The sequence below is a fragment of the Leuciscus leuciscus genome, assembly GCF_965113295.1.
Source record: "Leuciscus leuciscus genome assembly, chromosome: 1".
In the NCBI taxonomy this organism is placed as follows: Eukaryota; Metazoa; Chordata; class Actinopteri; order Cypriniformes; family Leuciscidae; genus Leuciscus; species Leuciscus leuciscus.
In genome coordinates, this window is record NC_138725.1 from 72,491,783 (window position 1) to 72,514,795 (window position 23,013).

Consider the following 23,013-nt stretch of genomic DNA (forward strand, 5'->3'; position numbering starts at 1 on the left):
ACACAGGGCTTAAATTCACAGGGCTAACAAAAGAAACTAGATGAGACACAGATGAAAGGAATCAATAACAAGATTAACCAAACCAGTAACTATGAAAACAAATTACATAAGAAAATACAAACATAAACCTAACACTAAACAGGTAAATTACTTTTATTTTTTATTTTTTTCCTTTAAGCCCCTCAAAAGTATCTAAATGCAATTTTATCCAGAGGTGTTCTTCATAAAAGAGGTGCATAAAAGTCATTGTCTGTGTGAATTGTATTTTTAATGTATTATTAAATATTTAGATAGGTCAAAATCCACTTAAGCGTCATACCATTGCCTGTTTATATATGAATGGAGGGCTCACAGGACTGAGAGCAGTACAAGATCTTATGAAATAAGCAGGCGGGATGGTGCAGTGTGATTGTAACTGCCTGGGCTCATAGATGATGATGATGTGCCCACCTCAGTACCGCCCAATCAGAACACTGCTTTATTATCTGCAGCATATCCATGCCTAGATACATCCAACATCAAGGACTAGCCAACTCTAGCAGGAATGGGAGAGAGGAGAAGAAAGGAAATGGCTCTCAAAGGATACTGCAGCAGACCAGCAAACTTTCATTTGCACACATGTGAACAGACATGACTTTTAAGTACTTAGATATTCAAGGCATGCACTTACACTTAATCTTAACTTCCATCTCTCCCTGCTTAACATATCTGCACATCAGGCAGATAACATTAATCAGATTCAAGATTAGAGTCAATTGTGCAATTAAAGCAGCACTTGTCTCTGAAAGCTGAAATACGGAGGTCAATACACAATACATTACAATGTACATCAATACACATCCAAATTCAATGTTTGTGTAATCTTTTTTACTTTGATGCATTCACCCGGTGGCTTTCTGTAAACCTCTGTAAGGGCTTTTCTGTAAAAAGCATAGATACTGTGAGTGGTTCAACTGGTTTATTAAAATAGCTAGGCTATGTCTAACAGGGGAGGATTTCCCAAAAGCTTTGTTAGCCAACTATGGTCATTAGTTCTGTCATTAACAACATAGATAAACAATTCTGCTCATCCCAAAAAACATTGTTCAAATGTACATTCACGATGGCGTCAACAATCAGCACCATTTTTGAAGAACGCACATGTGCATGAGGGAATTATAAAGTATGATGTAAAAGGAAACATGATGAATCAATAACAGAATGACAAAGAACAAAAATATTGAGTTTCACTTTACTTTGATGGTCCCTTTAACACATTCTGTTGACTAGAAGTAACGTTGCACCTACATGTCTACTAACTCTTCATTAAGAGTGTTAGTAGACTGGTATAGAATAAGTTAACGTAGTTGCAAAGTTACTTATAGTTAGTAGAATGTCTGTTGGGGGACCATCACAACGATTTAGCAGATATTAAGCAGACAGTCTATTAATACTCTAATGAGAGTTAGTTGACACATAGTTGCAGAGTTACTAATAGTCAACAGAATGTTCAAAATAAAGTGTTACCAAATACTGAAATAGCCTTCAGATGCCATGTTTGTTACACAGGATTTCTGAGAAATTACTGTCACACGGTGGTTTCCTCAGGAACAGACTGAAGATTCCGATTATGTATACAAACTCAAACTTTAATAATAGTAACCTGGAACAAGCTGACAGGCATGTACACAACAAAGATAGGACCAGGACTGATAGAAATGGTGCATCTTAAATAGCAAACAGAAACGAGATAATGAATCATACACAGCTGGGACAAATGAACTTAATGATAGTAACCATAGAAACGAATGGCGGGAAAAGAACAAAGGAAAACAGGAACCAATCAAAACACAAACTGAAAGTCCAACCATGCACTGACACATGACAATTACATTGTGGAGAAATCTAAATAACAAAACAAAGAAAAGAATTCAACAAAACATCCAAAATGTAATAAATGTGCAGCATACTGCAACTCTGCAATCCTGCAGATTTAAAGTTTGCATTATTTTAATTTAGCTGAGAGGGTACATCGTGATCAATCTTCTATTGGTGACACGTCTTCAAGTGAAACGAATTAGCAGAGCAGAGTTCACCAAACTTGAACTTCGGAAAGGCGCATTCACATGCATATGAATGGAAGTTAATGGAATGAAAAGTGTGACCGACCCTTAAAGTTACATACGGCATGTTAATGTGATTTTAAAACGAACGGCTGTTTGTTGTTTATGTAAATTAACTATAATAATCTGACATTAATTACATTCTTGAATCGATTAATTAGCAGAAGTTATTACTCCACCACCTGAATGTCGTATCATTAATGAGAGGATTATATTGTTTATCCATTGTTTAATAATTTCTCCAACAATGCATCATGCCTTGATTTTTAAGCAGTGTTACATAGTTGCACATTAATTACATTGTAGCCTTGTAGCCTATCTGAAACCAATTTCCTTAGCAGCTATATTTTTTTTTCTGTTGTTGTTGTTGTTTCTGTCTGTTATGATATTCAGTTTTCAGTTGTAGGCATTGTAATTGACAATTCAAGATTCTATTCAGAGCTGCTCTCGTCCTGGGACTCAAAATTATTAATTTGTATGACAGCACTCATAACCGCAAATGGATCCGTCCAACAAAGTACTTTGTTGTTGACAGCAAAATTACTTAATTCACGTCCAAATCCTCTTGTGAATTATTGAAGTGTACCATGTAATATAATGGCACAACAAACAGAAATATATAGTTAACTGACTGGCGAAGATTACATTTTTGTTGATTTTAAGTGACAATCTGAGCATTCATAATACTTATTCCAAAGGATTTGGAAACTAATTACAGTCAATATGACATGGCATGAAACATAATTCCATATTTGTTATAAATTAATTAGAATAGATGCATGCCTAAATTTGATAGTAAATATGCAGTACAGTATAACTTTTTATTTTATTTTATTTTTTTAGGCATTTTATCCCATTCTATTATGCAATTACAATTTAACCATGTATCAATAGTCATCTATATCATTGTATTTCAATTTTATATCATTTTGATTAAGACAACTGTCCAGCAAAATGCAAGTCTAACAATAGTTTGAAAGGTTGTTTTTTTCCCCTTGGGATTTTCCTTTCTCACATACAGGGAGACTGCAGTGGGGGAATGGATCAAGGAGAATTTAGCAGCAAGGACAAAGAACACGTCCGTTAATTAGGTTCCCTTCCCGAGAGTGGCAGCACACTAATCTGCTCTAATTGCTTTCCAGTTTTAGTTCTACTGACAATGCACTGGCTGTCAATGGTGCTGGAGTCGCCAGAACACAGCCTGAGTAAATCCACTGAACATATTCAGCCGGGTCCAAAAGTCATTCTGATAATCCTGTGAATGTCCAGCAATGTTCTAATCTGAGGGATTGTGCACCAAAAAGTTTTAAAGATACACACAGACAGTAATGAATCTCAATAACGTTTACATGCTTAATGCTTCAAAACTCATCTATGGCTCCCAGAATGCATTGTGACATTAAGCATGTCACCATTGTTGAGATTCATATGCTGATTATTGATGTCTGAGTGAGTCTAATAGATGCTGGAGTTTAAAATGTTTAATGGAAAATATGCAATTACAGGCTTGCTATAATTAATAATACAAAATGACAGTGTATCAAAAGATTAGATTCAGGATGGCATCAGTGAAATAGACCACTATATGATTATTAAAGCTTTATCTGGCTTTTCTTGCCATAACAAACACAGTTACAGCAGCCAGACAAAAACTAATGTTAAAAAGTCAAATCAAACTACCCAACTAAATGAAACACCGATCAGCATAATGGTGACTTCAAACCAACCTATTATTTTCAATAAAACATCAACATCATAACCTCTGTTAATCTCAACAAGAACTTTTGTAGACGTCTGACATAAATAAAGTCAATCTGGTTAGTAATGAGTGAAGCTGGTAATGCTTATTATGTTTAATCCTCCTTTGTTGAGATCTTGAGAGATTTAATGAGCTGCTATGCATTTCGCCCTTTTTTTTTGCAGTGCGGTGCTTATTCCAACCAGAATTCACCGTCTGTCTGACATTGGAGCTTGAGCCCAAACAAACATAGGGTTTAGACGTCAACCCGACTTTCATTTTCAAACAAAATATGAAGTCTGACTACTGTCTTCCTGACGCCACATTGACGTACTGTGTTTCCTGGGAATGAACTCAACATAAAACAAGTGTGAACTACTCAATCAAACAATGAATCATGCCAATAAACAAATGAAAACAGGAAGACAACACAGAAAATAATGATAACAAAGTCCTTGAAAATGAAACCAAATCACCAACATAACAGGACACATAGAAGTTGTTTTTAAAGTTTTTTTTTTTTTTAATACATAAGTCCTACTTAAGTATTCAAAAGTGGTCAATTTCATTTAATTGCATTTACCATACAATTAAGTATCTGAAAACCTTCTTGACTCTCACATTGTCATTATAAGATCTTGGCCATCTCTCGATGGAAATAATTTCACAACATGTATTTCCATCAAAAGGTGCATCAATTATTGCAGATTCTGTAAGGTCTCCTCCAGCACATCCCAAAGACTTTCAATGAATTTAAGGTCTGGACTTTGACATTCCTGACAATCCTAACATTGTCATCCAGGAAAATGGCCATGATGTGTCTTCCTACATGGTTGTTTAAGAAATGAAAAGCTACACACTCCATCAATTAGGATTAGAAGAACTGTTGCCAAACATATAACATAGAAACACAATAATCACAGCAATAATGATCCAATCATAGACTTGAAAATAAAATAATAAAATGTGACGTTATAGCTTACTTGGAGCGGTTTGTGACTCAAATTCATGCATTTCAATCACAGCACACTAAGTGCCGAAATGAATCTGCAGCAGTCAGGTGGTACTGGTCAGTGCCCTTTATTTTGTTCATGTTCATTATTATTGTAATAGTATGTGCTTTGAGACATGCAATTTTGTAATGCTTTGCAAACTCTGCTGTGTGAGTTCATGTGTTTTGAAGGAGGCATGGCTTTGGAGACGCTCTTAAGGGAGGGTGGGATCTTATGCTTTCAAAGCTAGCCTGCGAAAATTGCCTACCCTACCTTTAAAATTGTTGTAATGTTTTGAATGGGTAGTTTCTCCCAGATTCGGGTTATTAGGTGGTCCACAATGTTTTTGTTTTACTGCTGAAGTTATATGTGGTCACTGGGGACTTGGTGACTGCCAGATAGAGAAAAAAAACAACAACAGACAGACAGATTGCAATGAGCCATCAGGGTGAGAAGATGAGGGTGTGGAAATGCGAAAGCAATGAAAGGGAGGCAGTTCAGTAAAATAAATATTATCTCCCAACTCAGCTGTCAGCATAGCACTCGGAGTGATATAATGTGTTAGTAATGTAAATCCAAGCTGACAGAGAAGACAGCTGAGGACAGAACATAGCCTCAACTGCAGCAGTGAACACAACTGATACCGAACAACGCCTCACACACACACACACACACACACACACACACACACACATACACACACACACACACACACACACACACACACACACACACACACACACACACACACACACACACACACACACACACACACACACACACACACACACACACAACTGATCTTCCAATAGATCCACGCACACTCTCTTCAGGTCAGCCATTAGTCTAACTGATAAAGCAGCATTAAACTGCTCCCTTGAAAACAGCAGGACATAAAAGTGTTGCTTCACGCCAGCATGCACACCTTAAATTGGACGCAGAGCTGTTATCTGACAAAAGCCGTCATATTTATAGAGCTCTATGAATACTGATACATGCAAATGTAACTCTGGCATGCCTGTTATAATGACTCCATAAATAAGAATGCATTCTTGGGTGTGTGTTATCACCTGGGAGGAAGCACAAGGAAGAGAAAGAATAATTAAGATACATTATTCATAATAGCATATCCCATTGCCTGCACTGTAATCAAGCTGTCATGCGCCATTAGACTCCCCTGGTGTTCAGAGACCGCTCAAGTGGCTGTGCTTGATTATACATGATTATGCAAGACTAACATGCTCATAACTTTGATAACCTCAATGGAGTGTTTGTTTCACAACCACTGTATGACTGCATTAATATTGCAGAGATTTGAAAAAGCCCCAAATCATGTCGAAGGAAGGAAGGAAGGAAGGAAGGAAGGAAGGAAGGAAGGAAGGAAGGAAGGAAGGGAGGATGGAAGGAAGGAAGGAAGGAAGGAAGGAAGGAAGGAAGGAAGGAAGGAAGGAAGGAAGGAAGGAAGGAAGGAAGGAAGGAAGGAAGGAAGGAAGGAAGGAAGGAAGGAAGGACGGACGGACGGACGGAAGGAAGGAAGGAAGGAAGGACGGACGGACGGACGGACGGACGGACGGATGGACGGACGGACGGATGGACGGAAGGACGGATGGACGGAAGGAAGGAAGGAAGGAAAGAAGGAAGGTGATCAAATTATAGTCAAACCAAAATTTATTCAGACACCTTCAACATTTCTCACATTATCACAGTTTATTCGCTATAGTTTAGAAAATGGTAATACATTTTGACAATAACTCAGAGTTATTAAATCAGTTGATATTTCACTGGTTTTGTCCATCCTTCTGTTAGACTGTCTCACAAATGAATTAGGTTGAATATCTGCCAGCTGTTAAATTTAAGTACACAATTAGATAATTCCAATTTAGGTCAACAAATTACCATGCAATGCTTCATTTTGTTCAGTCTGTGGTGTAAAAAGGTTGCGTTAGCAATTAAGGAAAAAAACACTTCAGCAAACCATGGTCAGGTCAAAGTGTCTGAATAATTTTTAGTTCCAAATATTTATAAATTTTACTGGTAGTCACTGGGTATAATATGTCACAGTTTACTTTATTTTGCTATCCTAACTTACATAAATGAACTATAGTGTCATGCACCCACTAGTAAAAAATAAATAAAAATAAATTATATCTGGTGTCTGAATAATTTTAGGTTTGACTGTAGCTGCAACGATACGCGACCAAGCACCGCAGAAACAGCAAATACAAAAAGCACGTCAAATGACACAGGAGACATTCATAGGGTATACAATGTGCCACATATAGTGTAATTCAAACCTATAACCTCATCGCTTATCACACCATGCCTGAGAGAGGATACACGTTTGCACTGATTCTGAGCAGAGCTTTAAATGTGAGAAAGAACACAATTAGCATGCTAAGCTAACTTAACCAGTAATGTATGCTTACGGTTAACCTTATAGCCAAAGTGCGACGTTAGAAAGAATGTCAAATGGTTAGCATGCTAAACTAAAACATAACATAGGACAACAAACACAGGCACGGTCAATTTTAGAAAAGTGGTTCTCGGAAATAGTAGCAAGTATCAAAAATCTTTTCAGTCCAAATATCATATGAGCAGATTTTAAACCAAATTAGACAATCATTTTTAGGAGTAGTAGTGCTCAAAATGCCTAAATGTTGGAAAATGTAATGTGAGATATCGTCATAATCAGCACAAACCAATGAATTTATGAATTTGGGCTACATTTTTAAAAGTTATTTTGTAAAAGCATCTTTGATATGTCTTCTGAACACTAGGTGACGCTGCTCTCTTCCAACTTTTCAGGCACCTTCACAACATGCTGATGATGATCTCTAAAAAAAATGGTGCTAATAGGAGAAACAGTTGGAAATAATATTATTAGGACAAATTTCGAAATGGTGAACCGGCAGTTTGTCTTATACTGGCAAGATTGGTGTAGACATATTTGGCATGACTCAAGCAATATGTAGTCAACAAACATGACATAAGTTATGAGCAAAAAATAAATAAATAAATATCTTGACCTATAGGTGGTGCTGATCCCAAATTTGCCATGTACCCTCGGATCATGTTGTAGCATACCAAGTGTTATTTCGATAGAACTGTTACCAAGATACAGGCTCTCATCCAATTTTGGTTCAGCATAAAAATAAAAATTATGTTCTGTGCAATGATGATCTGAGCGAAATTTGGTAAAAAATTGGAAGTAGTAAAAAAAAAAATAGAATAAAAATTCAAAATTGTGACTGCTGTAATAGGCAGAGTTTTGAGATCAGCATGAAAAGAGTAATAAAGCGAATTAAGAATTGAATTTCTAGGACAAAGGGTTCAAAAGTCATAACCAAAAGAAAAGTACATTTTTAAACAGGTGTTGGCACTAAATAATTGGTCCTAGATACACTAAATTTAGTCAGATTTCTATTCAGGACCACCCCAATAAATGTGCCAAATTTCATAGTTTCCATATGTACGGTTCATAGGGCAGCCAAAGACTCCGGGGAGGAATAGTAAGAAAACTGATAGATACAAGCACACAGCATGTTTAAACTTTAATGAACTTATTTAGCATGAAATTAGGCATTAGTTATTCATCTCTGTGCTGTTCACTGCATTAAACTGAATGTACAGTATGTCTTTCGTTTACGTATTTCTATAACATTGATCTTTAGATGAGAGTTATAAAATAGACCCTGATTCAGCAGATATAATATCCCAAGGCATTCTGCTCCATAATCATAGGGCCTGTGCAAAAAAAGGCTTTAGTTTTGCATCTCGATTTCGGCGTTTGGATTTATTTTTTTTCATTTCTCTCTCCTCATCTATTTGTCATCCATTTTCTTTCTTTTTCAATCTGGCAATGATTAAATAAATCCATGGAAATCCATATTATTCAATAGCTTTGTTCTGCAATTCCATAATTGTGAGGCTAACACTAGTTTCCGGTGGGGATCAAGCTAGAGGGCATGAAAATGGAAGAGTAAAAACAGAAATCTGTAATAAGGATGTAAGAGCTGACGGCTTTGGAGCTGAAATCGGTAGCATAAGGTTTCTTAATATGTACTTTCTTCACTGACACACACACACACTGGTTTAAAGTTATCTAACACGTTTGTTGCAACCTTATGCTTTACATTTTTTTTTTTTTTTTTTTTATGAACATGAAGCTGAATGCAGAATGCAGCAAAATACAGAGATATACTTACTAAAAACCTTGTCCGAGAGCACTCAGAACCTCAGACTGGGCTAAAGGTTCACCGTTTTCAACAGAACGATGAACCCGAGCCAGAGCTGGGCAACTCTGGCAGCCGAGATCCACTTTCCATCAGAGCGTTGCTCCAACCCTCATCAAACACACCTGAACAAGCTAATAAAGGTCTTCAGGATTACAAGAAAGCTACAGACAAGTGAGTTTGATCAGGGTTGCTAAACAGGAGTTGCCCACGCAAGACACGCCTTGTCCACACTATAACGTTTTCGTTTGAAAATGAATCTGTTTCTCTCTGTTTCAGCCTTCTGTCCACACTGAGACGGCGTTTTTATCAATGAAAACTACGCTTTTTGAAAACGCTCTCCAATTTGAAAACACCGTTTCCGCATGGTAGTGTGGACTGTGAAAACGGAGGTATTTAAAAACGATGACGTAAGTTTTGTCATGTGATGCATATTATACCAATAGATATTCATGTTTATTCCGGTATTGTGCCTGTTATGTGCTATTCACTTTCACACTGTTGTTAAAATATACACAAATTTACACACTCTTCATGTCACAGTCCTGCAAAGATGACAGAATTTGCTGTCCTGTGGCAAAACATGAGAGCAGTCGCGTTTAAGACCAAACATATAATGGTGACTGAGTGCGACCTGGACGCATCAGTGAATGCTGAGATATTTTGCTAAATAAAATGATCCTACCAGAAGAATCGCGCGATAACTTTATCATTTATTTTTCGTCTGTATCATCTCAGTGAGCTTTTGTGAGGATTCCCGCATGCACTGTAAGGTGAACATAGCGTTTTCCAACGTTTCAGTGTGGATAAGAAACTTTTGGAAAACGCTAGTGTGGACGGGGAGTGTTTTTATACGGAAACGCCGTTTTCAAATGTATCAGGATTAATGTAGACGTAGCCTTAGGGACTGTGAATGGCTCCAAACATCACTGGAGAAACCTGAAAATGTCTGCCCATTCAATCTGACAGAGCTTGAGAGGATACCACACAGAGAAGAATGACAGAATTCCCCAAATCCAGATGTGCAAAGCTTATTGCATCATACTCAAAAAGAATTGGCTGCAAACATAATGTTATTACTACAACGTACATTATTAATTACCATTAAAAATCCTGTTTCACTAATAACACTTGTGTAAAATATAATTTGGACAATACCTTTGACTTTGAAATCAAGTCATAAAGACTACACTGGTTGATCACAGTGATATTTCAGCTCAACAGATCTACACACTCTCAGCCAGCACTGACATGAAACATCAGAGCCTGTCACTGAGACGAGCAGATGCGATAGAAGATCCATAGTGATTGCTGTCATATTGTAATTTAACACATTATTACAGTGTGTCCAGTCTGTGTCATAGATGTGATATGCAGTAGCATGCACTTTAACCATGTTTCATTTCCACATAATTAACTGTCATTCCTTCCTGACACTACTTCCCGCTTGAAGTCCCACTTGAACCAAACTTGTTTTTTATTAAAGGCTCACCTCTGATTTGAGAGATGATGAATCATATCGTATAGTTCTGGAGTGTGTCCTTTCAAACAAACAACCATACATAACAAACCTGGTCGATTATGCTATTGCTACCTGAACATTAGCATTGGTCAGATGTAAAGCTTTTCTTTTAGTGGTGTAGAGTATTATTAAAGTAATTACAAAAGTTTTTTAAACTTGTTTAAGCTAAGAAGAAAAATAATTACTTTTCCAGTCCCATTTACACCGAGTTTTTTTATTGGCCGTGACTTTCCGTAAATAATACTAATAAGCTGTCTTGAACTGGCCGCTAGTAAGTGTCATTCCTAGTGTAGCAGTATGAGTTAACTTGTAACAAGCTGGCGTTCTTTTGGCCAATCACTGCCACAGGCCCCACCATAAATACAGGTAGTAGTCCCCTTTGACTGCCCTCTTGCTCGCTGGTGACGGAAGTGTCATACTTCCGGGTCACTCACTCCGTGCGTTGCTCTGCGCGTCTACAGGTAAAGTAGCGACTCTGCTGTCTTTGAACTTATTCCATTGTTATCTGCTGCCGTCATGTTTACTATGCATTGAACGCTCATAGATCTCCGGTTGGCGGGTCAGTCCTTCACTCCGTCGTTCAACGCATTCAAAAGCGGATGTTACTGAAAGCTGCCTGTACTGTTTGTACCCTTTGAGCTGCCTCCTCTTGGGTGATACAAAACGCTGCTTGATTGGTATGTAGGATACATGGTGTAGGATTTATCTGTTTGATTTGGGGGTAATTCCTTTTTTTTTAAATAACTAACAGGAACCGGGCTGGTTCAACTGGAGATTGACGTCGACCGCAGAGCATTTATTCACTAGCTGCTGTTTTGCCTGGATTGCTGTTTGTTTAATGTGCATTTTGAACAGTGTACCATCAACCTTTAACATTATCTGATTGCTGCACGTCCGTCCTTGAGTGTTGCTTGCCTAACGTGTCCATTTTGTACAGTGTATCAGCAACTTCACTCGATCGCGCTGCCTGCCCGTCCTGGACAAGCTGTTTCCTCATGTGTGTTTTGAACATTACGTACCAGCAACCCCAACGTTACTCGATCACTGCATAGCTGTCTGCCTAACGCAGATTTTGAACATTGCATTACCAACTCCACTTGATCGCTGCCCGCCCGTTCTGCCTGACGGCCACTGTGCAATCCCGGCCATACGGTCGAATGTGTGAGCCTCCAGTTTAACGTGGGCCAGTATTTTAACTGTTTGAATGCCGCTGAAGGGGTTGGCTCTTTACAGTTATAATTTGGGTTGTGTTTATATTTCCTTTCTATTATTTTGTTTTCAATTTAGTTAATTTGTATTTCTAGTTGTTTCTTTATCAGTGATTTTAGTTTATCTCGTTAGATAACCTAATCCAGTTAATACATTTGTTTATATTTTATTCTGTCTTATTACTGAATTTGTTTTCCTTGGCCAAGGTTTCATTGTACTTTAATTCATGTTTATTTTGTTTTTCTTTGTTTATTGAGAAGTGTCTTAGAATTGATATTTTGTTTTGTTTTTTAGTGTACTAGCTGCCTTCTGGAACCATTGCTGGTTCTGGCAGTTTGGTTATTTTGTGTTTAAGATTATTTCAATTTGTTTTCTTCATTTAAATATTACATTGATTTTTCTTTCTGTTGAGTGAATCCCCTTTGATCGTGTGTGTTGTGTCCGTTTCAGTTGCTGAGAGCCAAAGGTGGTGGTGTTGGTGTCCGGGTGGTGGTATCCCCTTCCTGCGTGCTGTGTTGTCTACTCCGTTTTCTTTGCTGTGTTCACTGTTGTTTTTGTGTTTGTGTGTGTTCACATGGTGACCTTTCTTGGGATTCCTTTGTGCCTTTGTGACTCCTTTCTCCCCCACCGGTAAGCCTCTGCAGCAAGTATGAATGTGTTTTGAATTGTGTTTTAAATTATTGAATAAAACTTGTTGCCCATTTTCAAAATTTTAACTTCGTCTCTGGCTGAATTGTTCACTTACCTGTGTGTCCTTAAGTGAATCAATAGTATTGCAATTAGGAAATAAAGAAAATCATTCTCTGGGTGAAATTCCCAGGGTGGCGTAGTCGGTGTTTTTGGGGCAGGTTCCACCTAGACTATAACCTCCTCAGTACTGTTTGCCTCTCTGCATCGCCACACTAGCTATTCCACATAGACCTCAATTCACGAAGACCTTAAAGGTCCCATGACATGCTACTTTTTGTAGGCTTTAATATAGTCATTAGTGATCCCTAGTACTGTATCTGAAATCTCTTTCCAAAAATTCAGCCTCAGTGCAGAATTATAGCCACTACAAGCCAGTCCCAGAATGAGCTTCCTTCAGACAGGCCGTTTCGGTGTCTGTAGCTTTAAATACTAATAAGGAGGAGAAAGGCGGCGCAAGGTGGAGGGTGGGTGTGGCCTTGACCATCTTGCGCAACGGTAACGTGGTGTGCATGTTTACGTTGGATATAGCAATGGCACGAAGACACGCAGTCTTTCAAGCATTTCAGTTTGACACAGAATCTGATCCAGATGGAGAAGCAACGGATGAAGAAGTTGCAACTCAGCGGCTCCAGCAGGACGTTTCCGAATGGTTAGTTTAAAATATTATGTCTAGATACGGTACTTTATTCGGATGGTTTACAGTTATTATCTTGTAGCTAATGCTAACCTACTGTTGCCTTTTCATGAGAGATCTGTAACGTCTGTATTTATCTTATTACAATTACATCAAGTTCTGCGATCTTGAAATGCGGATATCGCGCGCGCCATATAACCAACAGGAAAACGGTTATCCAAATAACAAAGACGTGTACAACACTCGCGTTACAGTGTGTGTATTCACACACATAAACTGCATAGCTGCATAGATAATGTTACAGCCACATTCTACGTGTAAAATCTAGGTAACCATAAACAGTAAAGCAACACACTTATATATCATTAGTTGACTTACTTGTCCGAGGTGTGTAGCTGAGCCAAAGAGAGTGATCCAGACTTTAGTTTCAGACGTTCAGCAAGCCCAGCTCTGTATTGACCCTTCGGTGTTCATTTGTACATCCAATTATTGAGCAATTGTTATGCTTCGCTCGCTCAAAAGCCATAATATCTCTCGTGGACAAACTAAAATCGCGCGCGCGCGTGCGTTCCTACTTCCTAGTGCATTTTCTCATGGGCGGAAAATATTCTCTGGGCGGGCAAAGCAGAGACAGGGGAGGTAACATTTCCTCCTTATGACGTCATAAGGAGGAGATTCAAGATCAGCGCGTATGAGCCTCCATTTTCTCAAAGGCAGAGAAAGATAGCAAAAGCTCGATTTACACCGATTGAAATTTTTAGAAACTTGGGGACCATATACAGGCTAGGGGAACTCATATTAATGTTAAAAAACCTCAGAAAGTGAAAATTTCATGTCATAGGACCTTTAATAATGCTCATGCCATGCTCACCGGATGGAAATCATGTAGTTTCACCGCAATATTGCAATACTTCTCACAGTGAGAATGCCAAAAGTTATTCATCACCAGGGATTATCTGGCTAGAAGGCAGAGGTGCTCGGTTATAGTTCTTCACTTTTATTAAAACAAGAGCTGGGATCTAAAAGCTACAGCTAGCAGCACCAACAAAATTAGAGAATATGATAACTGAGAGAGAAAGGGAACCAGAAAACGAAAACAGCAAGGAGAAAAGTAAATCTGAGGTGAGTTTTTTTGGATAAAACCCAGGAGAGAATGCTGAGAGGAAATAAACTTCAGATTTTGTCAGGCATGTAGGTGTTGTGACTAACAAGAAGATTTTTCCATAGTTGAAGTTTTCAATGTGCATACAAAGTTCACTCAAATTGTAGTCATTATTTAATCACCCTCATGCTGTTATTTATTATTATGTTAATAATATATATTATAATTTTTTTTTCCATCTGTGGTGAACGATATTGATTTGAAAATGGTAAGTACCTGCTTTATACCCACATTATTACCTCTTCCAGTTTTCCTTGTTAAAGGTGCTCTAAGCAATGTCACACGTTTTTTAGGCCGAAACATTTTTTGTCACATCCAGCAAACATCTCCTCACTATCCGCTAGCTGCCTGTGCCCTGAACACACTGTAAAAAAAAGCGGTCTCTGTAGACAGCCCAGGCTCCACAAACGGCAACAAAAACAAACTGGCCCAGCCTGGACCACGAAACATAACAGTGTTCCTGTTGGGGGGTTAGTGCGCGTGCACATGAAGGGGGGTGTGGGGAGTGGAGGAGAGAGAAGCATGAAGAGGAAAGTTAGCTAGAGGAGAGATGTCCTAGACAACGACAACGACTAACATTAGAATTATACTCTCTTGAATTTTGATATGGCCGACACACGACCAAAGAGACGATGTTCCGATGAAAAAATAGCAAAGGAGAGGGAGGGTCGAGCTAGCCTCCCTTTTGTTTGACAATACTTCGAACGTCAACAAGAAGTGACGTCACCCAACATCGCTTAGAGCACCTTTAAATGACAAATATAAAATACACCTACTGGTATAGAGATTTACAGAACAAATAGACTTGTTGGCCGTTGATTGTAGTCTTTGCAGTTTGTTCAAGCATAAATTCTTGGCCCAGATAGTTGACTTTCATCACCTTCCCTGACGTGAGGGCGGGTCAACCTGTCACTCACATGAGATCACAGCAAAAGCAAACTGAAACCATCCAATTCCCCATCGACAAAATCAAGTCCCGCCCTACTTTTTATCTTGTTCTAGAAACCGCTTCACTCGGATACACATCACAATAGGGAAGAAAATCACAACTTTTCATGTCATGACGTCCGTAAATGAAATAAAAGTGCATTAAAAGAGAGTAAACTTTCATGACGATGTTTCTTAACACACTGAAGAACACTTAAACAGTGCACTTTGTAATAATGTCAAATTTAAAAGTTTTACTTTAAAGTACATTTTAAATCATGTAATATGTAATCATTATGGTTCAATAATCTTTTGCAATACTTTAAATTGTACTTATTATACAGCTTATTTGATAAAAGTATTTATCAAAATACTTTTTGGCACTTATTTTGATGTGTTGACTAACAAACAAACCCCCGCTTTCACAGACAAGGCTAAGCCTATCCAGATTAAAATGCATGTTTTTTTAACTGAAATTGTTACGGTCACCAGCTGGAGTGACCTTGAGAGCCACCAGAGGGCGCTCCACATCAGACTATTGTCATTCCCTCACAAACTACATTTCCCATAACTCACTGCCTGGACTCATCATCCAATATCACATTCACCTGTGTCTCATCTTGTTTAGCTCACCCCATATAAGCCTGGTTTTCTCATTCATTATCTGCGAAGTCTTGTTTAGTGTTACACTGCAATTTCGAGCATTCTCCCTGGTTTCATGTCTCTTGGTTTTTGATTTCTTGCCTGTTCCGTGGATTACTCTTTTGCCTGTGTTCCCTGCCTTGTTGTGTTTGTTTGTTTGGACTGCCTGTGCTTGACCTTGCCTGTACTTTGGATTACGTCATTGGATTATCCTGTTCAATAAATACTGCATTTGGATCCTCAACCTTGTCTCGGAGCAGTTCGTGACAGAAATGTTTTAATTGAAATATGTCAGTGCCATTGTTTTGTCTCTAGATGCAAGTTTATGAAAGCTACTTAAATGCCCTAATTAAACTAAGGCCTAATCCTGGTTTAATCTAAGCCCTGTCTATGAAACCGGGCCTAAATTAATTTCTTTTTTTAATTCCCAGATTGGTTATGCTGTGATATAAACAGCCGTGATTTTCCATGTGACCCACATGGGGTCAAGAGAGGTGACGTGTGTGACAGGATTTAATCACGAAGATGAAACACAGGCATGCCGGTGGAATGATAAGTCACTGTAAGGGAATAAAACATAGTCAACATCATCTGTGTCTCCCTCTCATGCCCGAATCAGGTTAAGGCACAAGCATATTTAACACAGGGATTAATTTCTAAATAGCAAGTCCAGATGTTGCTCTATGAATCAGTGATACCTACACACCTCTCCCATGACGTCAGTGTGTGTGTGGCTGCAGATGTGTGGCTCGCCAGATTGTCTGACCTCATTTTTTTCTTAAAAAATGTTATACTCTGTGTATGGCCATTATACTCAATATGTGTGTACTGTGTATATTAAATTAATATAAAAACATTAATTAGATCTAGGTGTACACAGAATCAAGTAATTTTTCCCTCACCAAAAAGTTTCAAAGCACTTTTGACAGGGACATACACATAAATCTAAATAAACACAATATCCAACACAATTTTAAAAGTGATGTGTTATACTTAAAGTATATAAAAAAAAAAGTTAATTTATACTTGTTTTAATATGAAAAACTTTCACCTTTCCCAGCTTAATTAAAAGATGTTAAATTATTAAAAATGCTGAATAGCAAATGCAGGAAAAGCATTACAGATACAGATGAAATTAGCTTTCATTCCACCGGCCTCGCTCCGCTCCCACAGCTCTCTTTTCTTTTCTTAAACTTGTGAAAAGTTAAAACTTTTCTCAAACATCCTGTCTACAAAGATGTCTTCATTTGGCTGATTTTTGCAGACAGCATAATCTATCCTTTGTTGCCTTTGATGTTCCTTAGATGTCATGCAAATGTAACTGGTCCTACTCGCACAGCTCGGAGCGGGATTCAAACCAGCATCACCAGCATGGGAGGCAGGCGCGTTAATAAGGACGCAGCCTCTAGCATCAGTCGCTATTGCACAGCTTGAGGCTAGGGGAGAGAGGTTTACTCACACAGCTCTTTACAAGCTGGCCTCTGTTATACTCACCCCCCTGAACCTCACTCCCATCCGGGTCACGGCACCAATGCGACTGGTCGTACTCACATCATTCTGAGCGGGATTCGAACCAGCGTCACTGGCGATTGAGGTGGGCATGCTAACAAGAACGCTAAAGACTGCAGCCTCTAGCATTAGTCACTATTGCACCTCTTGAGGCCAGGGGAGTGAGGTTTACCTGCAAAGCTCTTTACTAGCTGGCCTCTGTTACACTCACCCCCCTGAACCTCACTCCCATCCGGGTCACGGCACCAATGTAACTGGTCCTACTCGCACCGCTCCTAGTGGGGTTCAAACCAGCATCACTTTACTTTATTTAAATGAAATACATACTTAAATACTTACACATCTTTAGCTATTGTCTCGTGCCAGTGCCGACTCCTGCTTTAGCGTCAGTCGCTAGTGCGCCTCTTGAGGCCAGGGGAGTGAGGTTTACCTGCAGAGCTCTTTACTAGCTGGCCTTCAACACCACAAAAAAGGAAAACAAATAAGCACAGGGTTTAACAGTCAAGACTTAATATTTTTAAAAAAGCAAACAACAAACATTTTCCTCTGGTGTAAAGCATCATCAGTAAATAAACATGCATTTATTCTGATAGGTGTCAGTGCCACTCTGATGAATAAGAACCAGACTGTAGCAAAGTTCAAGTTCATGAAAAAAGGAGACGGGTACCGGGAAATGTTGAACACAAACTTCAATAACAAAATAAAACGTAAACAACAAAACAAAACCGGCACTGGCCTTTCTGCTGAATATCGTCCATAAAACTGAAATATCCCAGGCCTGGTGATCTCGCCTTCCACTGCCGTAGCTCCTCCCTATATCCTTCCAGAGCTTGTCCGTGGGACACATTGGGACCAATGTGTCATACAAGTGTCTCTCATCAGCTTTCGTTCCACCGACCTCACTCCACTCCCACGGCTCTCTTTTCTTTTCTTAAACTTGAGATGGGCCATTACAGCTTTTGAGCTCATATGAAAACCATAGCACTGAATGGCACAACACACTTCTCAGTACAATTTCATTTAATTTGTGTAGGCCTGGAGCTGGGTTTGTGTGTTATGAAGGTGCTTAGATGTTAATAGAACTTATTCTTTAGCCAGGCAGATCTTATAAAGCCATTACCATGGTTTTCATTACATTTACACTTAATTGTTTCCTGCTTATTTGCAAGTTTTCACCTTGCACGCTGATTGAACTCGGCCTTTACAATATGCCATTGCAGAGACATTTACCACTTGCCAGGTCTATCCCAGCATGTGTTTGCGTGAATGTGGTTTAGAGGAAGGTTTAGAAGAAGGTAATTATATTCAGAGTCCCTTTAATTACTGAATTGACATTTAATAGTCTAATAGCAATGATCCTTTGCAAGATAAAGTGTGTTTTTGTTTTTTAATCAGAGACCATTCAGAGGACAGTGGCATAAATATTCTTCCTTCAGAACTTCTATCAGGGTCAAGAAGCAAACTTTCTTTATGAACTTTCTAAATTAAACGCAGGAACATGCAATCCATTTCTATTTTGGCAGCCAGGCTTTTAAAAGCTATTGGCAATGCTAGTCAAAAACAAAGATCTCATATCTGCACTAGAAACAAGCAGAAAGTTTAATTCACTGTTGTGCAAACATACTCAAGCAGGCCGAATTACGCTTGCTTGAAAACATTCGCTCGGTTGACATAAATTATTAAAAGCCGTAGGAAACGAAAACAAGATCCAGTGTTAGATTACATTGCCATAATACATGCATGCTGGACCCAATGGATCTGTCTGACAGATGAATAATACCGCCTTCTCTGGATGTATACCGAAGGTAGGAAATCCATCAAAACACATCCAAATTCAATGTTCACGTAACGTCCTGAATACCAAGACGCCTTCGGATAGGGTAATCTATCCTCAAACCCTGATCCAAAACCTAACCCATGTAGTTAATTAATATTACTCAGTACATACACGTAAATGTATAGTTACACTGTAACAAGGACATCTTAAAATAAAGTGTAAATTTTAGTTTTTTCAGTGTTAAAATATTTTTATAATATAGTTATAATACAGCTTAATGTTGTCACGATCATGCCAGGTTCTCCCTCACTCTTCCAACCATCACACTCACCAGAGTACTGATTACAGACTACATTTCCCATCATCCTCTCTGGCACTTAAAGGGATAGTTCACTTTGAAAGTAAATGTTGGTATGTTTTAGCTTACCTCAAGGGCATCCAAGATGTAGGTGTCTTTGTTTCCGCAGTAGTTTCAATTTTGATATTTTTAGGTCAAACCATTGTTGTCTGTCAGTCATATAATGCAGGTCTATATGGTCACCACCTCAAAGAGCATGCACAGAGAAGTCCAAATTAAACAATTCCCCATCGTAAGTACACAATGATGGCCTAAGACACGAAACGAGCGGTTTGTGTGAGAAAACGAACAGTATTTATATCGTTTTACCTCTTGTACACAGCCACGTCCAAGTGATCTGAGGGCGCGCGCGCTTCCTGGTGTGTGACGTGTGCGCGCATTCTGGCTTAGTCTGCGCAAGCGCCTGGTTGTGTACAAGAGGTAAAAACGATAAATACTGTTCATTTTCTCACACAAACCGCTCGTTTCGTGTCTAAGGCCATCAATGTGTACTTACGATGGGGAATTGTTTAATTTGGACGATGGGGAATTGTTTTAATTTGGACTCTGTGCATGCTCTTTGAGATAATGACCATAGACCTGCATTATATGACTGACAGACAAGAACGGTTTGACCTAAAAATATAAAAATTGAAACTACTGCGGAAACAAAGACACCTACATCTTGGATGCCCTTGAGGTAAGCTAAAACATACCAAAATTTAATTTCAAAGTGAACTATCCCTTTAACCACGCACACTCAACAGCCCTCATTACCAGCACTATATCCCTTTATGTGTGTGTGTGTGTGTGTGTGTGTGTGTGTGTGTGTGTGTGTGTGTGTGTGTGTGTGTGTGTGTGTGTGTGTGTGTGTGTGTGTGCTCCAACAGTTCTGTAAGACAAAGACCCCAGATTTTAACAAGTCTCTGTTCGATCTCCAATATCATCATTAACCTGTTATGCATTGAGTTTCTGCCATATCTTCAAATAAACCCTCGTGTTTGAGTTTTACTTCAGCTCTGGTCATTGTGTCCAAGCCATAGACTGTAAAAAATATGGACAAAGCGTCTGTGACGTCACCCATAGACTTTCTGAAGAACGGGTTTGAAGCCGTTTATGGGGGGTATGGGCGGCGCCATCTTGGAAAATCTTGGGAAACCCTAACCCCGCCCACCTTCTGACGCAGCGCGCGTCACTCAGCTCGCTCTGCTACTCCGGTTATCTCTGTGTATATTTTAGGCAACGAAATATGTTATAAAACACCATACTAACTCTTTTCGTTTTCATTTAAAGAAATCTTAAACATTATAGCCACACAAATGTGGTTCAGGCAACGCGTATTGATTATATTCACTGCACATAACGTTTGCCTATTTATAACAAAACGAAATATAAAACACAAACCTGCCTCTTTTCGTTTTAAATATAATATAAAAATATTAAACATTTTAATATGGTCCAGGCAATATGTGCATTTGTACTAAACAACAGATGTTGCAGTAAACAACATTACAGATCATCTTCGTTGTATTAAAATTTAAAATGACAAAACTCAACCCAGTCTCTTTTTGTTAAATTTCAGTTTTATCAATATTAGCTATTATAAAAGTATAAGTAAAAGGTAAAGTTACAAGAAGCTATACAAATAAAGCAAACAATTCAGTCAAACATAAAAAGTCAGCGCTCGATCTAGTCTAACCATACAACGGTACAAGTTAAATATAGGTTATAAAGTTATGAAACTTCCCCTCAGCCAAAACGATTGCCCAGGGAACAAATTATAGATTCACGAGACCAAAAATCGCCCGTTAGATATAGACAAGACGAATTATATCTCATGTTTAACCACTACAGAGACGCCAGAGTCCGCGGCAAACCTCAAAACGTCTAGCCGATGAAAGGCTGCTCCAGGCGGGGTACATCGCGCCGAGCGCCCGGTCATCGCTGGATCTCACAACTGGATACAATTTTCATAAATCTTTATAAATAAACCACAGATTTGAGCTTTAAACAACTACATTCTCGCCTGAAAAACTCTTAAAACTACATTTCATGATACAGAAACAGTAGTATTATATGTCAACTGTATTAAAAAATGGCGCTTCTTATGTTGTCATTCTGCCTTTCAGCTGTCAATCAAGCTGTCAATCAAAGTTAACCACGCCCTTATTGTCATACATTTTATATCTAAATACTATCTAAACTAACGAGTTAGAAAAAAATTCACTACCCTCGCCGTTGTCAGGCACTCGGAACCTATCGAAAAATCCAATAAAAGTCCATGGGACCAACCTGTAAAAACATGATTTTATGCTGTGAAAACGGACATTTTAACATGGGGGCTATGGACATTTGCTCCCTTTTGGGACCTTCCCCTAGCGGATTTTCGATGTATTGCAGTTTTTCGCACTTCCGGGTAGGCTTCATTTTTCAGATCAGAATGTTGCCCCTTGGTCCAAGCCTGTAAAAGACAAATATAACCCTTGTGAAAAAGAAGTGTTCTTAATTGTATTGAATGTACACTTGTACTGCGAATCTTAAAAGTACATAAAACATATATACTTAAGTCTACTTTTAAAAAGTGTACTACTTAAAAATTGTACTTTAATGTACGTTTTATACTTTTATTTGTTTAATAATCTTTTGGGTAACACTTCATTTTAAGATTATGTTAGGATTAATATTAGTTACACGTTATAGTAATAATAGTAAATCATGCATAATTACAAGTAACTAATCCTAACCTTAACCCTATAGTAGGTACATGTACTTAATTAATATTACTCAGTTATTATTTAATTACACTGCAAAATATAGTCACCTTCGCCTTAAAATACAGTGTAACCGTCTTTTATCATGTTTATTTTGATGTTTTGACTAACAGATATTACAATACATTACATGCACATTATATTGCAGCTTAATTACAAATGTGTGATTACAAATGTATTGTAATTGCATGCAATTGTAATACACGGCATAGAAGTTTCAATAGAAACTGCTTTAAAGTATATTTAAGTTTACCATAAATGTTTGTCACTAAATTCATCAGTAACTTTAACCATATTTCAGAGACAATAGAGGTAATTCTGAAATAACATATAAAGATGTACTTAAGTCCTACTTAAGCGGGTCAAAACCACTCTAAATTGCATTTAATATAAATTTTAATAAAAATACAGTGTCATTTAATTGCAATTAAGTGTTCAGTTTGCACTTAAGTATATATATTTTTAAATTATGTTATTCCTGTAATAAATAGTCTTTTTAAAAGTATGCTTAAGTGTAATTCTTCTTCACAAGGGAAGCCATTCCTTGAAGTGACTTCAGTCTTCATATTCAAATTTGGAGATGGATTTAACCAAGATAAAATCACTTGTCCATGAGGCAAGGTCAAGCTTCATGCCCATGTGGAGAGGAGTGATGATGAAAGGCAGGCCAGAGATTTCATACAGACCCCCTCCAGCACTGGGACAAACTCCAGCTGCACAGCAGGCTCCAATGGACACACACTCTAACTAGCGCGCTCACAAACTGTGA

The 23,013-nt window shown here is 38.3% G+C and overlaps 2 long non-coding RNA genes across 2 annotated transcripts in view; both read left to right on the plus strand.

The window, feature by feature from the left end:
- LOC309512741 overlaps positions 1-23,013 on the plus strand; it is a 334,001-nt gene that overhangs the window by 65,216 nt on the left and 245,772 nt on the right. The window lies entirely within an intron of this gene.
- LOC309512917 lies at positions 10,884-12,675 on the plus strand. The gene is made up of 3 exons (XR_014211215.1): positions 10,884-11,047; positions 11,131-11,263; positions 12,246-12,675. It is a non-coding gene; the product is annotated as an uncharacterized lncRNA (long non-coding RNA).